Source organism: Phyllostomus discolor, chromosome 3 (assembly GCF_004126475.2).
Source record: "Phyllostomus discolor isolate MPI-MPIP mPhyDis1 chromosome 3, mPhyDis1.pri.v3, whole genome shotgun sequence".
Taxonomy (NCBI): domain Eukaryota; kingdom Metazoa; phylum Chordata; class Mammalia; order Chiroptera; family Phyllostomidae; genus Phyllostomus; species Phyllostomus discolor.
The window spans coordinates 161,700,231-161,720,081 of record NC_040905.2 but is presented as its reverse complement, the minus strand read 5'-3'; the positions used below and the strand labels follow the sequence as shown (position 1 = coordinate 161,720,081).

Sequence of the window (19,851 nt, the reverse complement as noted above, 5' to 3'; positions counted from 1 at the left end):
GTTAAGGGGTCAGACTTACAAAGACTGCCTGTCACCTCCCTTCCTAGAACACACACACTTTGGATGCCAACTGCAAGCCCAGGCTTTTACCTATGCTTCTGACCAGCAAACTATAGATTGAGAGTTCCAAAGACTCCTCCCATTTAGAATGCCAATCTCAAGTCCAAATTGTTACCTGTACTTCTGACCAACAGGCTATAAATCAGAGGTTCCCACAACACCCTTCTTGAGTTTGATTAATTTGCTAGAATGGCTCACAGAACTCAGAGAAACATAGTACTTACTAGATTATTGGTTTATTATAAAACGATATTAAAGGATATAGACAGATGAAGAGATATCTAGGGCAAGGCCTGGAACAAAGGAGTGTCTGTCCTGGTGAGGCTTGGAGCCCTTACAAGGTGGAAGTCATATGGAAGCATTCTAGTTCCCCAATGTGGAAACTCTCCAAAAAAGGAAAAGCCAGCCTCCTGGGTTTTTATGGAGGCTTCCTTACACAGTAATGACTGACTGAGTCATTGACCTTTGGCAATTGAACCTAATTTCCAGTCTCTTTCCCTTATCCCCAAATAAAGGTGGGGTGGGTGGGACTCAAAGTTACAAATCTCTAATCATTTGTTTGGTTCTCCTGCTAAGCAGATCCTACCCTTGGATGAGGTCCAAAAGTCACCTTGTTAACAAAAGACACCTTGATCACTCTCAGCACTGTGTATGATGAACAGTGCTGAGAGTGTATTATAAATCACAATATTGCATCATAAGAATGCAATTCCCCTATAATCTCTTCCTCTTATGAGAAAACAGGGCCCTAGTTCATTATTTACCTTAAAGAAGTCGGTATGAATTCAGGTCCTTTCCTATCCTGCTATCATTTGCTCCAAGACCCTTTGCAATGGGTCTTATGTAAGAAGAAATGCGGGAGGTGCTTTGGTGAGGTTTATTTAAAGAAACTATTAAATACTAGAAACTATTAAAAGCCAGATCTGAAGGGCAGTATCACATGTGTATGGCCATAAATGCATCAGGTCTTTCAAATTGACAGAAAGAAGGCTAATAAGTGAAAAGGGCCCCACACTGTCAGTGAAAGCCTACGTATTTGACCTCACCTCTTACCACTGCCACCTCACTCACTGTCCTTCAGCCACAGTGACCTCTTTCCTTTGAAGTTACTAAGCACATACCCTTCTGAGGGTCTTTGCCTCTTTGGTAGTCCCTCTGCCTGAAACTCTTTTCCAAGATAGTCACAGGACTGCCTCATTCTCATCCTTGGGATCTCTACCGAAACGCTAGTTATTCTGGGAGGTCTTTCCTGGCAACCCTAAGTAAAATAGCACACCGTGTGCTCTCTACTCCTTCACTTTGCATTATTTCTTTTAGCAGCAATTATACACCCGCACGTTATACATTTAAGGCATTTTTGTCACTTTATCAGAATACTACTCCAGTACGCAAAAGTAGGCAGTTAGTGATTACATAGCATCCTTGGGGTCCTACAGCCTGGCACCTAGTAGGTGCTCTGTAAATATTTGTTGAATGGATGAATGAAGCTCTTTGGAACGATGGAAGTTGTACTCATTCACACAGGCCTTGTCAATTCTCAGGCAGCTGGGGGCCCCACCCCACCCTCACTGCTTTCTAGTTTGGGTGCTTGGGGCTGCACTGGCGCAATACGGCGCGGATAAACGCGTTGCTCCAACCCTCGGTCTCGAGGCGGAGACTGGGGAAGTACAGGTTTACTGGACTTGGAACGTGGAAGCAAAGGCAGGAAGGACACGGCCGTGCGCGGGCGGGGAAAGTCTGAGCTGAGCTTGACTGCGCGCATGGGGCGCCTTCCTCTTTGGGCTGACTCATTCCCAGCCGCCTCCGCAACGGCAGGCCGCACACAGACGCCCATCTTGGGGAGGTCGTTCCCCTACTCCTTCTAGCTCAGCTTCTCCATCCGTTCCGGCCCAGGGGCTGTCCCAGGAATCTCCGTGGGTACCCGCCGGCTTCGTGGGAGACCAAGGTCCTGCGTAGCCCTCCCTGTTGGGCCCCGCAACGCGCGCCAGGAGACGCGCGGCGCGGGGGGAGCGGCGCACGCGCAGTCCAAGGCGCGCGCCTGTTCCCCACTCCCGCCCTCGCCTGGCTCAGACTTGGCCTCAGTGAGCGGTGAATAGGCTGCCCGACAGAGGGCCAACCGGTAGACTAAGTCCTAGTGTCGCCTGCGGATCTGCGGAAACTGGGTGGCCCGGGCGAGGGTGGAGACGACTACTGTGAAGGGCTTCCCGGCTGCCTGAAGTAAGAGTCGTGGGCACTGCAGGAAGTAGAGAGGAAGAGCAGGAGGGGGCAGCAGGGGCTGTAGTAACGGCCTCTCTGGGCGCTGACCCGCTGGGCCCGCGGCCGGCTCGCTCGGGAGTTCGCGCCGCCGCCTCGACCACTCGGCTCCCGGGCCCGGACTTGCGGTGCACGTCGGGGAGACGAGCTGCTCCCGCGGCTCAGGGAAAGGCCCGATCCTCGCCGCCGAGGGATGTGAGGGGGAGCCGAAATCGCACTGGAGCGCCCCAGCCTGGCGGACGCTCGGACCCGTACCCGCTCTCGGGGCTTGGCGGACCTTGGCCGGCCGGAGGCACCTGGTAGGAGCAGCCCCTGTGGGCTTGGGGGCGCGTCCTCATCGCCAGATCTGTGCAGCTGGCAGTATTATTGCTGTCTAGTCTCTGGGTGGGGGACTGCCGGTGTCGCTCCACCACTCTCCCACATCCTGGTCTCCGCTTTCCCCCTGCTTCTGGCAGTAAACTTGACAGCAAGAAAATCTTCCTCTTTATGGGGAAACAACAGAGTGCTTTGGTGTTTTGCTGTTGGTATTTGCATCCATGTGAGCCTGATATCCACCCTCACCCTTTACTACTTATTCCTCTTTAAAATTTTCCAGACATCCAAACAAACTGGAAAACGACATGCATTTCCCTGGATTTCTGCGGTAGTACCTGCTTTTTCTCTTGTTTAGGTTTCAGAAACAGGCAAGGGAACAAGATGTGAACTGTTTTTCTTCTGCAGAAAAAGAGGCCCTTCCTCCCCTTCCCGCGAAGGTGGGTATGCATCCCGGCCTTTATTGCTGCAGTAAAGATGAGGGTATCACGAGCTGTGAGTGGGAGCACAGGAAGGTTGGGAACGTGTATAGACAGGCAGGGCTCATGGTTTCTTACTCTGCTGAGAAAGGCAGTGCTGAACTTTTAATGTTTGTCTGGGAGAGTATCTTGAGGGTGTTTATTGTTGCCCCTGGATCCGTTCAGAAACATTCATTGTTTCTTTCTTTGCTGACTATACAATAATAGGGCTTTGGAGAAAAAAAGTTGTCAGGTACCCTTTCTCTTCAAGCAGCCAGAGATTCTTAATCTTTCAAAGAGGGACATTTTCCAGTACTCAGAGGTACAAATTGAGAGAACATGTTAGCCGTTCTTGCTGGTGTTTCTGCTACCACACTGAATGCTTCCTGGATGGTTTTATCTGCCTAAATTTGCTGTGTCGGTTGAATTTACCCAGTTTGCTTTCCGGTGATTATTAATCTGTCAGGAGAAACTCCTTTTCTCTGAATGAAAGGATAGAAGCAGCTGAGGTGTGTCATGCACAGTGGGGAGGAGAAGTGTGGAGAAGGAAACCAGAAGTGGAAATGAGAGATGACAATTGCTTTTGGTTTCATAATAGGCTTATACAAGTGAGTTGTTGGGCTACTGCAAATATTCTGATACAACACCCAGCAGATCTGAAGATGAATAACCAACCTTTGGCCTCCCTTTCTCCACCCCCTTCACCTTTTACACTTAAAGTGGGAAAATCCTTTGCATATGCACATAAGTGTTAGTGTGTAACAAACAACTGCAAACTGGATGTGTCCAACACTTGCCTTTATAGTACATGTATTTACCTGTATAGGAAAACTGTCATACTTGCTGACTAGATAAGCACATAATGCTTGTTTTTGCTCTAATTGAATGTCCTGTGTTTGGAGTTCATTATGTTTTAGGGACCATTTAAGGATCATGTACTGTTGTGTTTTTTTTTTCCTCGTGATTTGAGACAGGTGTCTCAGGTATGGGAAGGGATATCTTTCTTTGCTTTTACCTGGCTATTACTGAAATGTGGGGTGCTTTTGAGGCAGAATAGGAAACCACACCGGCTTGGGAGTCAGATCTAGGTTGGAATCCTGGTGTTGTATTATTTAAAATCTCTTTGAGCCTCACTTTTCTTATGATTGTTGTCAAGATTGAATACGATTATGCATGCAAAGTGGTAAATTGCTTGGCCTCTATAAAAGTCTTGGCTGCTATCTTGGCTTGGCAGGCCAAGGAGATTCGGAGAAGGGCAGAATGACTCTGCATAAGGCGATCTGCCAGTGACCAGTGTTTCTTCCTCTTTAGTATAAGGAGAAAAGGGACTTTTAGGTTTTTAACTAGTTAAGGGGTTTTATAGCTTTTTTATGGAAAGGTTGTACTTACTGCTTTGACACCCCCACCCCCATAAGCTGCCCCTAACAACTATTGTGCTGCCCTCTTGTGGTTAATTGTGCTAAGAACTTTCTTTTGCCCCTCCCACATTGCTTTTTTTTTTTTTTTTTTTTTTTTTGGTTGGTTGGGGGTGTCTTGTTTTAGACCCCTTCCTTTTGCTCCCGGCGCACAGTTTCCCAAATTGTGAGCTGAGGTGCCCCAGGGCACCAGTGAACTCAGTCCTGAACTATTCATTTGAAGTAGTTCACAGTTTCAACATTAGATTGATGCATTTCTTTCAGCAATGTTATATCTTTGCAAAGCTGTGTTTTTAGAGGTTGCTCTGATAAAAAGCAAATACTACATGAAAATCAGTGATAAAGGCAGTGAGAGTGTGGTGTTGTCTGATTTCATTCCTAAGTTTGAGAAGATACATACTGCCCAACAAGCACTACATTGTAAGGACATTAACATTTAAATGGTTTGAACCTGCCCACTTAAGTGTTTCTTTTGCCTAGAGGTCCTGGAAAAAAATTACAAAGACTGAGGAGTTCCTGAATGGAGAAAGTTGGAGAACCTCTGCCTTAGCTTTTGGTTGGCTTTTCTGATTAAAAAATTATTTTTAATGGAAAAACTACATTTTTTGTACTGTTGGTCAATAATTGACCCTCCTCTCTACCAAAATTATTGATGCAATTATTGATCAGTTAGTTCCATCTGATCATGTTAGTGATAACAGAAATGCGGACAGGACATGTTGAATGGGTTAATATAAGTGGTAAATGAGAGAGGTAGTTTTATAATGGTGCCTAATTTAAATCCTATATAACCAGGAGAGAAGGAAATTACAAAAGGATATGAACTAATGATTTTTGGGGGGGACATGTTGAGTTTGAGGAGATGGTCAAAAATACTTGATCAGTACTGTGACTAGAATGACAAATGAGCAACAAGATTAGTTTTAAAATGAAAGAACTGGGCATGCTTTTGTTGTTTGATAGTTACTTACTTTCCTGATGTTAACGATATGTTTTCAAATTGGTTGTATATGCTTTGATGAACAATACCTAGATTAAAAGGCACGAATACACAGAGTGCTAAGCACATGGGGAACATTCAGTAAATGCTATGTATTAAAAAGGAACTTTAGTCAATCACCAAACAAATATTTATTAATGCCTACAATGTTATAGGTATGTTGCTATGTTCAAAAGAGATGCAGAAAAATATAAAATAGATCCCTTTCACTTGGGGAGGTAAGTAATGAGAGTTACAGACATTTGAGGTCACTTAGAATTGAAGTGAGCATAAAAGGCTCCAGAGAGGAGGTAGAATCAAATCTAGGTAGGATTTGACTTTGCTTCAGAGGAATGAACTTATATAGGAGGTAAACAAAGGCAGGATATTCATGATACATTAAAAAAAAGTACATAAAAATTTGACTGAAATGAAGGTTTGTGTAGGAGAGCAATAAGAAACCAGGTTGAAAATGTATGTTGGAATTAGATTATGAATGCCTTTTAAGAGCTGGCATGAGAAGAATGTACTTTACTCCATAAGTAGTAGAAGCTTTACCTATCATAATTTTTGTATTAAGAAAGAGATTGCTAAAAGTATTTTTAGGAAAATCAGAGAGGCACCAATGCTAGGCCTGAAGTAATGAGGATTTGCACTTAGTGAAAATAAGACTGGAGAGGTGTCACACAAGACTTCATTATGGATTGGATAGGGAAGGAGGATAGGGCAGGGATGGGGTGTGGTGGGGTGGAGAAGAGTAATCAGAGATGACTTCGAGGTTTTGATCTTCAGTGACAGAGGAAATGAAGTGTTGCAACTCCAAGATATTTGAGAACATCTGGGCCACAATGTATACATTTTCCGAATTAGGAATAGGAGACTCAGAGAGATTTACAAATATGTCTGAAGTTACTCAGCTAGTTAGTGACAAAGAAAGAGCTAGAATTTTATTAATGGCAGTATTGACAGAGATAGGTATGAAGGTATTAGTAGCCGGTTGAGGAGATACAGATATAAGCTGGACTTATATTTTGGATCTGTTGAGTTTGAGGGGACAGTGGGATAGTCAAGTGAAAAATAGATAGCCAGAGAGTGGGACATATCACTAGAACTTGGTAGAGAAATTTAAGGCTTGGATCATGGTGCTCAGAGTAAAGAGCAGTAGACCTGAGATTGAGCCTTGGGAAATGCCTGTAATTAGACAGTGGATGAAAGAATTGGCAAAGGAGACAAAGAAGGGGCACTTAGCATGAGAAGCAAGTGGAAGAGTAGGTTAAGGTGAGAATGATTAACATGTTGATCGTTGTTGATCACTGCCAACAAATGAGGAGAATCAGAACTGAAAAAAGGTCTTAAAAATGTGTACTAGTATTTTACCTGGTATTAAATCTAGAAAAGAAGAAAGAAGAAAATTGCTTATATTATCCTCATGCAGAAGTAACTGGTGTTAATATTTTGTTCTTTCTAGTATGATAGATGATCATTGGATTTGACAGTTGGCTGAACAGTGGAGACTTCTATACAGGGCTCTTATCATGGAGATTAATGATGAGAATTTTGGGTGTAATAAAGACGGGAGGTGTTTTTGAGAATATTCATCATTCTTCTGTGTCCTTTCATTTTATACTACATGGTTACTGCTATTCCTTGTGGACATTAGCCTTGCATTTGTGTTATTTGAATAAGTAGACTTCAGTGATCTAGTGGGTTAGACAAGTGGTTTTTTGGGTGCTGTTCCACTGGTAAAATCTGAATAAAGTGATAACATAAGTTTTTAAAAGGAAGGAGAAATTCTTGGTAGATAACTTAAAACTGAAGTTAGCCCCGTAAAGAGTGTTCAGGATTGGAGAATTGGAAAGGGGAAAGGAAAACATTGTCTGTTTTTGAAGCCTGTACAGTATAGCTACCAGAGTAAACTAGGTGGGGATAGTCCATGGACTATTTGTTTTGCTTGAATGCTTCTTTTAATTTTCCCAAGGACATCCTTCAGCTTGCATTTTTTATATCAGTCCTTGGGAGTAGAGTATTCATTATTGCTTACTAAATGATTTTAGCTTAATAAACTCTGATTATGAAATATAGTGCCACTAGGTAATATTTTTGTAACATGAAAGGTACTGTGATGTGAGGAAGTAGACTGCTTTGGAAACATGATCAGGGACTGACTCTGCTGTCAACATGGTGTGTGATTTTGAGCTAGTCACTTAATCATTGAACCTTATATTTTCCTTATTTAGAAAGTGAGGAATGGACTACATGTTTTTTAAAAAACTTTATTTTAAAAGGGTGGACTCATGTGGTAAAATGTGTATAAAGTTCATAACAGTGTCATCTGGCATTACCTCTATACTTCTAAATTACATTCTACCATATACCCTCCACCCTCACTGTGTCTGTACCTGCACTCTGCCCTTTTCCCCTTTGCAATGAATGAACTGTTCAGTGTCGCATTGAAGGCTTCTCCATCTCCTCTGTGTAGAGGAATCCATCCCTTTTGTATTTAAGGGTTTTGCAATTGTATTTCTCCTTTTTATTTTCTATTTTTGTCTCTACCAGATCATCTTCATCCGTATGTAGCCTGGCTGCTGTTGCTACGTGGCATAACTATCCCCAAACTTGTTGATGTAAAATACCTACCTTATTAGATTCAATAGAGCACACCAGTGATGGCTTGTCTCTACTTCATAATGTCTAAGACTTCAGTTGGGAAGACTTGTTGGCTGGGGATAACCTGAAGGTGGGTTATCCCTGCCTGACTGGAATCATCTGGAGGTGTCTTCACTCATATGACTGGTAGTTAATGCTGGCAGTTGACCAAGATCTTAGCTGGGGCTATTAACTAGAGCATGTGCATGTGGCCTGGATTTCCTTACAATATGGGGACCTCAAGAGGGTTGACTTTCTTACATGGTGAGTCAGAGTTTAAAAGCCAGTGTTTTAGTGAACATGGCAGTGGGGGTGATACTGAGGATTAGACTCCATTTATTAATAGGGGGCTGGCAAGGTCACATTGTAGAAGAAAACATGGGATGGGAGGTGATGCTCTTAAAATATTGTATTAATTTGAATGAGTGGAAGAAACATCAATTTGTTGTTCCACTTATTTATGCATTTGTTAGTTCATTCTTTTTCTTAAATTTATTTTTTATTGTATTTTTCCATTATCATTTAATCCCTTTATACTTGCTCCCCCCGCCCCCCAGTAATCACCACACTGTTGTCCATGTCTATGAGTCTTTTTTCCTTTTTGCTCAATCCCTCCACCCCCTAACCTTCCTCCCCCACCCACCTTAGCTGTCATCTTGCTCTCTGTCTATGAGTCTGTCTCTAGTTTGCTTGTTAGTTCAGTTTGTTTACTAGATTCCACATATGAGTGAAATCATATGGTATTTGTCTTTCTCTGACTGGTTTATATCACTTAGCATAATGTTCTCCAGGTGCATCCATGCTGTCACAGATGGTAAAATTTTCTTCTTTTTTTATAACTGAGTAGTATTCCATTGTGTAAATGTTCCATACTTGTTTCATCCACTGATCTACTAATGGACACTTGGGCTGCTTCCATATCTTGGTGATTGTAAATAGCACTGCAATGCACATAGGGGTGCTTATGTTTTTCCAAATTAGTGTTTCGGGTTCCTTTGGATATATTTGCAGAAGTGGGATCACTGAGTCAAAAGGCAGATCTGTTTTTAATGTTTTGAGGTATCTCCACTCTGCTTTCCACAGTGGCTGCACCAATCTGCATTCCCACCAACAGTGCAGAAGGGTTCCCCTTCCTCCACATCCTCGCTAGCACTTGTTTGTTGATTTATTGATGATGGCCATTCTGACAGGTGTGAGATGGTATCTCATTGTGGTTTTAATTTGTGTTTCTCTGATGAGTAGTGATGTTGAGCCATTTTTTCATATGTCTGTTGGCCATCTGTATGTCCACCCAGGAGAGCTGTCTATTCAGGTCCTTTGCCAATTTTTTAAATTGGGTTGTTTGTTTTTTGGTATTGAATTTTGTAAGTTCTTTATACATTTTGAATATTAACCCCTTAATAAATGTATCAGTGAAATGCGTTCTTCCATTCTGTGGGTCATCTTTTTATTTTGTTGATGTTTTCCTTTGCTGTGCAAGAACTTTTTAGTTTGATGTGCTATGTTTTGCTGTATATAATGAGCACTTTTTTGCCCAACTTTTTGAGGGAAAAATAGGGCTGTGCATTATACATGGGTATAATTATTACATACCATGGGTATAATAATGGGTATCATAATCCTGTGTATAATGAATATAAAAATGTGGGTGTGCATTATACATGGGAGCACATTATACATGGCAAAATGTGGTATATCATTGGAATCGTGATAGGAATTGCATTGAATCTATAGATTGTTTTGGGTAGTATGGCCATTTTTATGATGTTAATTCGTTTTATCTGTGAACACGGTATGTGCTTCAACTTATTTGTATCTTCTTCGGTTTCTGTATTCAGTGTCTTGCAATTTTCCAGGTACAGGTCTTTTACATCACAGGTTAGGTTTATTCCTAGGTTTTTTATTCTTTTTGAAGCAATTGTGAGTAGGATTGTTTTCTTAGTTTCTCTTTGTTCATTATTGGCATATAAAAATGCATCTGACTCTGTATATTAATTTTGTATACTGGTTGATTTTTATATGTATGTTCCCTGCCAGGGGCTTGAACCCACAACCTTGGTGTATTGAGATACTGGTCTAACCAACTGAGCAACCTGACTAGGGTCCTAGAATATTGTTATGGCTATCTTTGGACAATACTGTTGCCATAGTTTACTGTTTTGCCACACTTCACATCCCTCCTACACCAAATTACATGCAAAAGACACTAACCTCCTCCTCAGAGACCTCTAAATTCACAACCCATTGTGACAGCTGAAAATCCAGTATGTCATCATCTAAGTTAGGTCTAGATCAGGTTCTTTGGGTTTGATTTCTTGAGAATGATTGCTCTTTATATGAAGACCTATGGAGAGACAAGTAATGTTCCCACATAATTAACATACAATATTGGAAAGGCACATGTAAACCACAGTAGTCATTCCTGTACAAACAGGGATTAGGGAGGCACACGATAGTCTAGCAATTCTAAAACCTGTCTAGGTACATGTAAAATACCTGGCTAGGTATTTTCTTGATTGGGGCTCAGTCCTATTACCTAGTTGTTCTTAGTGGGCCCTGGCTACTTCTTTTGGTCTTTTGTTTCACCTTCTGAATTACTCCATTTTTTTTCCTCCAGAAGAGTTTATTTTTGTTTGCAACTGAGTAATCTTCTGAGCTTGCTTTTTGTCTATAGTGTGGTTTAAGGTCCAAAGGCCTCCTTTTATTTTATATAGTTACTGTCCTTTTCATACTAAGCTAATATAATGCCTTTAAAAACTTATGGACTTCCTGTGTAATAGTTCATAGCTGACTTCATGAGACAAAAGCCATATCCACAAATCTTTTATAGAATTTTTTTCCTACCTTAGCCTCCCTGTGGGGCTTCCATGTAACAAAACTCTTAAGATCCTAAGTTAAATTTTGTGTCTGAAAGGACCTGTAAAGTGCTGACTTAGATCTTGCTAAGGTTTTAAGAATGTATCTCACAGTGCCAGTCTAGATTAATCTTTGCCCTGAGACCATTTCTTACTTCAAGAACACTTTGCTGACAGAAAAGACTGTTTTGAGGCCTTTACATTTCCTTGAAATTCTACTCAAAAAGTAAATAACTCATTCTTTAGTTCATCTCTCTTTGCTCTCTCAATTATTAAGGTAGCTAGAAGAAGTTAACTGCTTCTTCAACATTTTACATAGAATCTTCTTAATTCCTTAAGTACAGTTGACCTTCGAACAACATTGATTTGAACTGCATGGGTCCACTTTTATGTAGCTTTTTTTAAATAAATGTGTTGGAAAAAGTTTTGGAGATTTGTGATAATTTGAAAAACTTACAGATGAACTGTGTAGCTTAGAAATATTTATAAAATTAAGAAAAGGTTAGGTATGCCACGAATGCATAAATATATGTAGATACTAATCTATTTTATCATTTTATGATAGTAACATAAAATATACACAAATTATAGAAAGTCAAAATTTACCAAAACTTAGGCACAGAAACACAGACTATGCATGGCAACATTCACTGTTGAGATAAAGGTAAATAAAATAAAGATGCAAAAGTTAACGATAGTACATACTGTACTCCTGTAATAATTTCAAAACTACCTTCTGTTGCTATTGTGGTGAGCTTGAGTGTTGCAAGGATCTGCTTAAAACGTGTGACCTTAATCATCTCCATGCGAGAAATTCCTCTCTAGTCACAATTGCATATTACAGTCAAAGTGATCGCTTATGGTTCTTGTGTATTTTTCATTGTTTATTGCAATGTTATGAACCTTTAATAACACCATGCCACTCATACAGAGTGCCATGTTGGAAATGCTCTTGACAAGAAGTTGAATTGTTTTGTATGTACAGTGATCCCTCACCTATTGCAGGAGTTATGTTCCAGAGACCCCTGCAATAGGTGAAAATCTGAGAAGTAGCGGTGTTATATTTATTTTATTATTTGTATATATTTTAAGGCTTTATAAACCCTTCCCACACTCCTATAAACCTTTCCCACTCTCTTATTAACCTTTCCCACACTCTTATAAACACTTCATATGCTCTTAAACACTTTTTACACTCTTAAACCTATGTAATTTTAACAACATATACAATTCTATATGGGTACTCACCAGTGAAGTATACTACAACCTGAATGATGAAGACCATGAATTATGTAGCTGTCCTTACTGAATGCAATGAAGGTGATGACGATGAGATGAATGTACTGCACAGCCAAGAAGAGCATTACAGCTCTTCTGAAGGCACCACTACATCAGGTGCTTCATCACGTGGTGCAGTATCTTTGCCCTGGGCTATAACTTCTATTTCTGCTAAAGGTATAGGCATAACTGATCTCTTCATCCCAGTGATGAACATAGTTATCAGGAGTTGCTGGTGCTGTTTTCTCTCCATAGAGACAACTTCTCCATGCAGAGAAACACTCTTTAGTCCAAAGCATCTCTGAAATTCGTCAAACCAGCCCTTGCTGGCACTGAATGGGGTTGGTCTGGTGGGAGAAGCACTTGACGGTCCTGCTTCTGTGTTGTCGTCCTCATTTTCATCCTTGTCACCGTCATGAATATCCGTGCTTTCTGCAAAACTATCATAAAGTTTCTTGGCCTTCGTCTGGATGGTGTTGGTGTCCAGTGAGATATTCTTCTTCCTGCAGTCATTTATCCACAAAACCAATGCAGACTCCATCCTCACAATGGCCTTATTGCGGGAAGTGACCACCTTCTTTGCAGTCTTGTTAAAAGTCATTGTTGCCGTAGACCTAATATTCTTTTCATCTTTCTTTATATGTAGCAAACAGTAGATTGGTTGATCCTGTAATGGCAGCCTACAGCTGCGAGGCTTTTGCCTTCCTTTAACATGTCAAGAAGTTCCACCTTTTCTTTGATGGTAAGCATATTCCTTTGGTGCTTGGGTTCACTGCCAGAAGCCTTAGAAAGCTCAGAACATTTGGATGGCATCGTAGGGCTTAAAATAAATTCAGACTTTTACAAAAGTTTCACAAAAACACAGCACTGCAGAACAACACTACGTGCAGCAATCCGACCTCGATGTGAAGTAGACGAGGAGAGATGCTGAACCGATGGGCACTGTGCAGGAGAGCAAACAGGCTGATGATACGGTCATGGAGCCAATCGGTGCCTAGGATACAGAACACAGTGTTATGGTTGGTTGCCTTCCATTCCATCAGCCAATAGTGTGCCGTGTACAATCTCACACTGGCAAACTTGCGCAAGCAGTAGTGGCATACTACATTTCCATTGTGTACAGTATGGTATTCATCTGCTGATGAAATACATACTGTATTTTATTTTGATTTAATATTCTTTTAATATGTTTGAATAACATTTTTTATATTTTTTATATGGTTTTAAATTTTTAGGCAAAAATAATTAAAATCATAAGTATTATATAAATACCTATATACTGTAAAATTCTGTGATAGAGCGAAAACTCTGTGATACAGAATTAGATATTTTTTAAAAAAAATCCCATGATACAGTGAAGCTGCAATAAGTGAACCGCAATATAGTGAGGGACAACTGTACTGCAAATTGAAGTGTATAGCTGCAGTTGCTTACCATTTCAAGATAAATGAATCTAGCATAAGGACCACTGTAAAAAAAAATTTGTGAAGCTGTTGCTGCAGCTACATCAGCAGGTACGAAACTTTGTTCTTTTTGCTAAATACACTTTTATCTCATATTGAAAATTCACCTTTTATGTGGGTGCAGAATTGCTATAAGAAAGGCATAACCATGGACTATAATTCCAAAAAATCCAAAGTGATTATATGACAACTTAAAGCAAAAAGAAAGTATAGGAGAATTTAAGGCTAGCATAAGGATGGTTTGATAGTTTTACAAAGAAATTTAGCATAAAAAATGTCAAGATAACAGGAGAAACAGCATCTGCTGAACAAGAAGTAGCAGATGAGTTCCCAGACATCATTAAGAAAATTATTGAGGAGAAGAGATATTTGCCTGAACAAGTTTTTAATGCAGACAAAAATGCCCTATTTGGGAAAATGCCACAAAGGACATGTATTAGTGAGGAGGTGAGCATCAGGATTTCAGGCAACAATAGGCTAACTCTGCTGTTTTGTGCAAAAGCAGTTGGGTTTATGATCAGGACTGCCCCTCTCTATGAAGCTGCTAACCCCAGAGTCTTGAAGAAAAAAGATAAACATCAGCTGCCGGGCTTTTGGTTGTACAAGGAAGCCTGGACAATGAGAACCCTTTTTCTGGATTGGCTTTTTTGATGCTTTGTTCCTGAAGTCAGGAAGTATTGTACTTTGCCAGTAAGGGACTGGCCTTTAAAGTTCTTTTTCTAGTGGACAATGCCCTTGGCCACCCAGAACCCCATGAGTTCAACACCAAAGGCACCAAAATGGTCTTGCCCCTAAAACACATTGTTTCTAATTCAGCCTCTTGGTCAGGGAGTCATAAGGACCTGGAAATGATTGTCAACACTATGGAAGAGAACCCTGATAGAAAGAACATCATGAAAGCCTAGAAGGATTATACTCCATTGAAGATGCCATCGTTGTTAAAGAAAAATCTGTGAAAGTCATCAAGCCTGAATAAGTTCCTGCTGGAGAAAACTGTCCAGATGTTGTGTGTGAATTCACAGGAGTTATGACAAAGCCAATCAAGGAAATCATGAGATTGTGAGTATGACAAAAAAGGTGGGTGGTGAAAACTTTAAAGGTATGAATCCTGGAAGAATTCAAGAGCTGATAGGCACCACACCAGAGAAATTAACAGAAGATGACTTGATGGAGAGCAGTGCTCCAGAACCTGTGTCATACGTGAGGAAAAAGATGTAGAAGACGCAGAGCCAGAAAACAGACATTAGACAGTCTGACAGAAGGGTTCCGATTATTCAGGACTGCTTTTGACTTCTTTTATGACATGAACCTTTCTATGATACTGACACTGGAAGTAAAGTGGATGGTGGAATTGCCTGGAGGGTTGGTACTATGTAGAAACATTTTTAGAGAAATGAAAAAACAAAAAAGTTAGATGAATTACGATGTATTTCTATAAAGTTACATCAGTGGAGCCTCTCTCCTGTTACCCTTTCCATGTATTCTGCCTCTGCCACCCATGAGGCCACAAGACCAGTGCCCCCTCCTCCTTCTCTGCAGCCTGCTCTATGTGAAGACAAGGATGAAGACCTTGATGATGATCCATTGCCACTTAATGAATAGTAAATAATCAGATGACATAAACTTACTGTAGTGATAAATGTATTTTATCAGTATAGTACTATAAATGTATTTTCTCTTCCCTATAATTTCCTTAACACTTTCTTAAGAATGAAGTATATAAAACTTATACAAAGTATGTGTTAATTGACGATGTTATTGGTGAAGCTTCTGGTCAACAGTAGTCTATTAATAGTTAAGTTTGGGAGGAGTCCAAAGTGATATGCAGATTTTTGACTGCACAGGAATCAGCACCCTTAACTCCTGTGTTGTTAAAGAGTCTGCTGTGTATATTTTATTTTCTATAATACTGTAGGTGATAGTTTTGCCAAACTTTCCATTACTATATGACAAAGATCTCTAATTCAGCCTTCAGTAGTATTTTCCTCACTTTCCTTTAAGCCGTTTCTGACAGCCTCCTTGAGGCTTATTAGGCTTCAATTAAATCTCCTTAATCCCTTTTATATTTGTGAACTCAAACTTCAGATGGGTCCTCATCTGTTCCTGGCTATTCTAGAACTGTCCCCTAACCCAGAGGTTCTTCTCAAAATTGCCTGGAGGTTTGATTGTAACACAAATTGCTGGGCCCCATTCCCAGAATTTCTGTTTCAGTTGTTCTTGAGTGGGACCTGAGAATTTGCATTACTAACAAGTTCCCAGGTGATGGCTGATGATGTTGATTGGAGGATCAGACTGTGAGAATCACTGATGTGAACCAGGGTTGGCAAAGTTTTTCTAGTAAGGGCCAGATTGCAAATATTTTAGGCTTTGCTGGCAAGATTATCCCTATTGCAACTACTCAATTCTGCCTGTGTGATGCAAAAGCAACCAAGGGCAATACAAAAATAAAGAATTTGCAAAGGTTTATTTACACACTGGCAACTGGTTGAATTTGACCTGTGAGCATTACCATATTTTGTCATGTATAATGCGCACATTTTTGCCCAAGTTCTGAAGGGAAAAATAAGGATGAGCATTATACATGAGTATAATGATTACATACCATGGATATAATAATGGGTATAATAATCCTGTGTATAATGTGCATAGAATGTGGGTGCACACTATACACAGGAGTGTATTATACATGGCAAAATACAGTAGTTTGTCAATTCCCAATTTAATACCATTAATTGACACATTCTCTTCTAGCTACTGATGCATTTTCCACTTCCCTTTAGAGCAAAGCTCTTTGAAAGGGTTGTCTGTATTTTTCTGTTTTTATTTTCTCAAAAATTTTATCTACTCTGAACAAGTGACATTTAAAATGTTTTAGATTTCAAAACGTATTAAAGCCCAGATCAGTGTGACTCAGTTGGTTGAGCATCAGCCTGCAAAGCAAGAGGTCACCAGTTTGATTCCCAGTCAGGTTACATGCCTCGGTTGTGGGCCAGTCCGCAGTTGGAGTGCGTTTGATCAATGATTTTGTCATACATCGACGTTTTTCTCCCTCTCTTTCTCCTTCTCTCTCCCTTCTCTAAAAATAAATAAATAACGTTTTAAAAAATATGTTAAATTTCTCTGTACATAAGTCAGTTTGCATGTGTAGGACCATAACTCTAGATTACATAGAGGAATTGCTGATTCAAAAGTGGTATGTGTTACTGATTTCAGTAAATATTGCCAGATCGGTCTCCAGAGAAATGCCAGCTTATACTTTTCTACACTTATTTTCAGATGGTTTGATATTTGTCAATTTGAGATGTGAAAAATGGAATCTCATAATTTTAATTTGCTTTGAGTTTTTCTTTTCTGGGAACTGTTCACTCATATCTTGGCCCATTTTCTGATTGTTGACCTTTTACTATGATTTGTGGGAGTGAAACTGGAAAAGTCGGTATTTGTGCTGCTGGTCACTACAAGTACCAATAAGTAGAGACAAGGATTGAATCTCTATGGGCACTTTATTCAGATGCTGGTGATCAGAGAAGATGGCTGATTATGTACCCTCACAAACTGTCTTAACATCTTGTCTCAAGCTGACCATTTTTTAGGGAGAATGAAAGGGTAGGTAAGGGGTTTGGAAAAAAGTTGACAAAGAGTTGCAGTCCAGCAGCAATTTTCCTAGTATTTCTTTATCTGCTGGTCTACAATTCTTTATCTCCATCTCCCACATTCCCTCCCTGGAACACAATAGCGCATATACCAAGTCCATCTCTTGCAGACCCCTTGGGGCACAAAGGTTGAATTGCTTGTTGACGTCCTAGAGTAGTGTAGTTCAAGGGTCCCCAGCCTTTTAGGCACCTGGGACTGGTTTAGGTTTCGTGGAAGACGATAGACATTTTTTTCCATGGGTGAGGGTGGGAAGGAGACAGGAGGCAGAGTTCAGGTGGATGGGGGTGGGAAGGAGACAGGAGGCAGAGTTCAGGTGGTAATGGGAACAAAGTTTCACTCCCTGGCATGCAGCTCACCTCTTGTTGTATGGCTGAGTTCCTAGCAGGCCATGGGCAGATACGCCTCTGGTCCGTGGCCTGGGGGTTGGGGATCCTTGATGTAGGTCATACACTCTGACATCTTCCACATGTATTAGTCACTTAAGCATATCAACTGAAGATAAAATCTTTCACTCTTGAGTTCCCCTATCAGGAGCTCTAGACTAAGAAAAATAGTTCTGTGTGAAGTGAATTGTAAATATTTTACCTAGGTTGTCTTTTTATCTTTTTGACTCTGCTTATAGTGCAATTTTTTGTCACGCATATATTTTTACTTTTTATGTTGTTCTTTTTGTTAGTCATTCCTTTTACAACTTAAAAAAAAGTCCTACTTAGTTCCCCACTTAACTCTGACATTATATTGAAACTCTCCCATGTTTTCTTGGTTTATCTGGAATTCATATTGGTGTAAGGTGTAAGAAGGGACCCAACTTTTTACCCTCAATAGTTTTTCCATTGTTCCAACCCTGTGTGTTGAATAACCCATCTTTTCTCTACTTCTGTGAACTGGTAGTGTTTTAAATTATGTATGTATTTGGGTCTATTTCCAGACTCTGTTTTATTCCAGCATTGGCTTCTGTGAACCATGCTGTGATTTCTAAGCCAGGGATTATTTCTATATTGGTCATTTAAAAATTACATTCATCACCCTGGCTGGTGTGGCTTTATTGGTTGGAATGTCATCCCGTAGGCTGAAAAATGTTGCAGGTTCTATTCCCAGTCAGGGCACATGCCTGGGTTGCAGGCTAGGTCCCCAGTTAGGGGCGTGTGAAAGGCAACCAGTAGATGTTTCTTTCTTACATTGATGTTCCCTCCCTCTCTCGCTCTCCCTCTTTCGCTCTCTGTCTTCCCCTCTCTAAGTATGTCTATGGGTAAGGATTAAAAAAAAAGATAAAAATTTACATTCATCAACAAAAAGGGCAGATAGAGTTGCAAGTGCGTCTGATTGACCAACCTTGCTTAATAAGTTTAAATATCTTTCTGGATGTTTGTGTATAGTGACAAATTCAAATACAGCTTGAAATGATTAGGGTCATCATTTAGTTTGTCATTCATTACTGTATTTTGCTCTGTGTAATGCACACTTTTTGCCCACATTTTTGAGGGAAAAATAAGGATATGCATAATGCATGGGTATAATAATCCCGTGTATAACGCACACAAAGATGAGGGTGTGCATTATATACAGCAAAATACAGTATTTAGCTCATCATTTAGTAACTCAAGCCACTCAGTGGGTCACTCGGTCAGTTAATCACTTACCACCCACACACTCAATCAATCACTCATTAAAAATAAATAAATCATTGATATAATCAATTATTCAACCAATACTCAGTGTCCATTTTTTGCTATGAACAGGATATAATGCTAAGATTATAATGTAAGCCATGGATATAATTTTTAATGTCTTCGTACTATTCTATTGGGTATGAATACCATAGTGTATTTATCAGATCCCTTTAATATTATTGAAATTTTTTTCATTATTATTAAGAGTGTTCCATAGAATTCTTAGATACACATCCTACTATTGTGTCTTATGTCCTTTAAAAGGAAAAAGTCTTAGGTATTCTTTCTTCTATATCCTTGCCAAAGTTGAGTATTGCCAATCTTAATTTTTGCCAGTCTGACAAGGAAGAAACAATATTTCATTTTTATTTACTTTCCTCTCATTTAATGATGTTGACTGTGTCTTCATTTTAGGGAATGTTTGCATTTTTTTTGTAAAATGCCTACTCATGTTCTTTGATCACTTTTCTCATTGATTTGTAAGGATTACTTACATAACTCTATTACACCTTTGTAGCATGTTTCTTTCTCAGTTTTAAAAAAACTTGATTATGATGTTCATAGTTTTATGTAGTCAAGTGTATCCATCTTTGTTTTCTTTTATTTCTTGCTTAGATGTTTGGTTTGGAAAGGATGTACATATGTGAAAGATTTTTTTGAGTATAGAAATAATTAAAGTGGATGGATTTAAAACACACCAAAGAAATTATTGGAAATGTCCAACTTCACATATGTAAGGAGACAAGTCAGAAGAGCATTAAGAAGAGCTAACAAAAATGATTTTTAACGAGAGTATTTACAAACACTT

General features: G+C 39.9%; 1 protein-coding gene across 1 annotated transcript in view; it reads left to right on the top strand.

The window, feature by feature from the left end:
• Nucleotides 1-2,322: 2,322 nt before the first annotated feature.
• Nucleotides 2,323-19,851, top strand: part of JAK2 (Janus kinase 2) — a 100,355-nt gene continuing 82,826 nt past the window's right edge. Inside the window, exons 1-2 of the mRNA XM_028511219.2 lie at nt 2,323-2,612; nt 2,984-3,065. The gene's annotated coding sequence lies outside the window, so the exon portion shown is untranslated. The remainder of the gene's footprint in view (nt 2,613-2,983; nt 3,066-19,851) is intronic.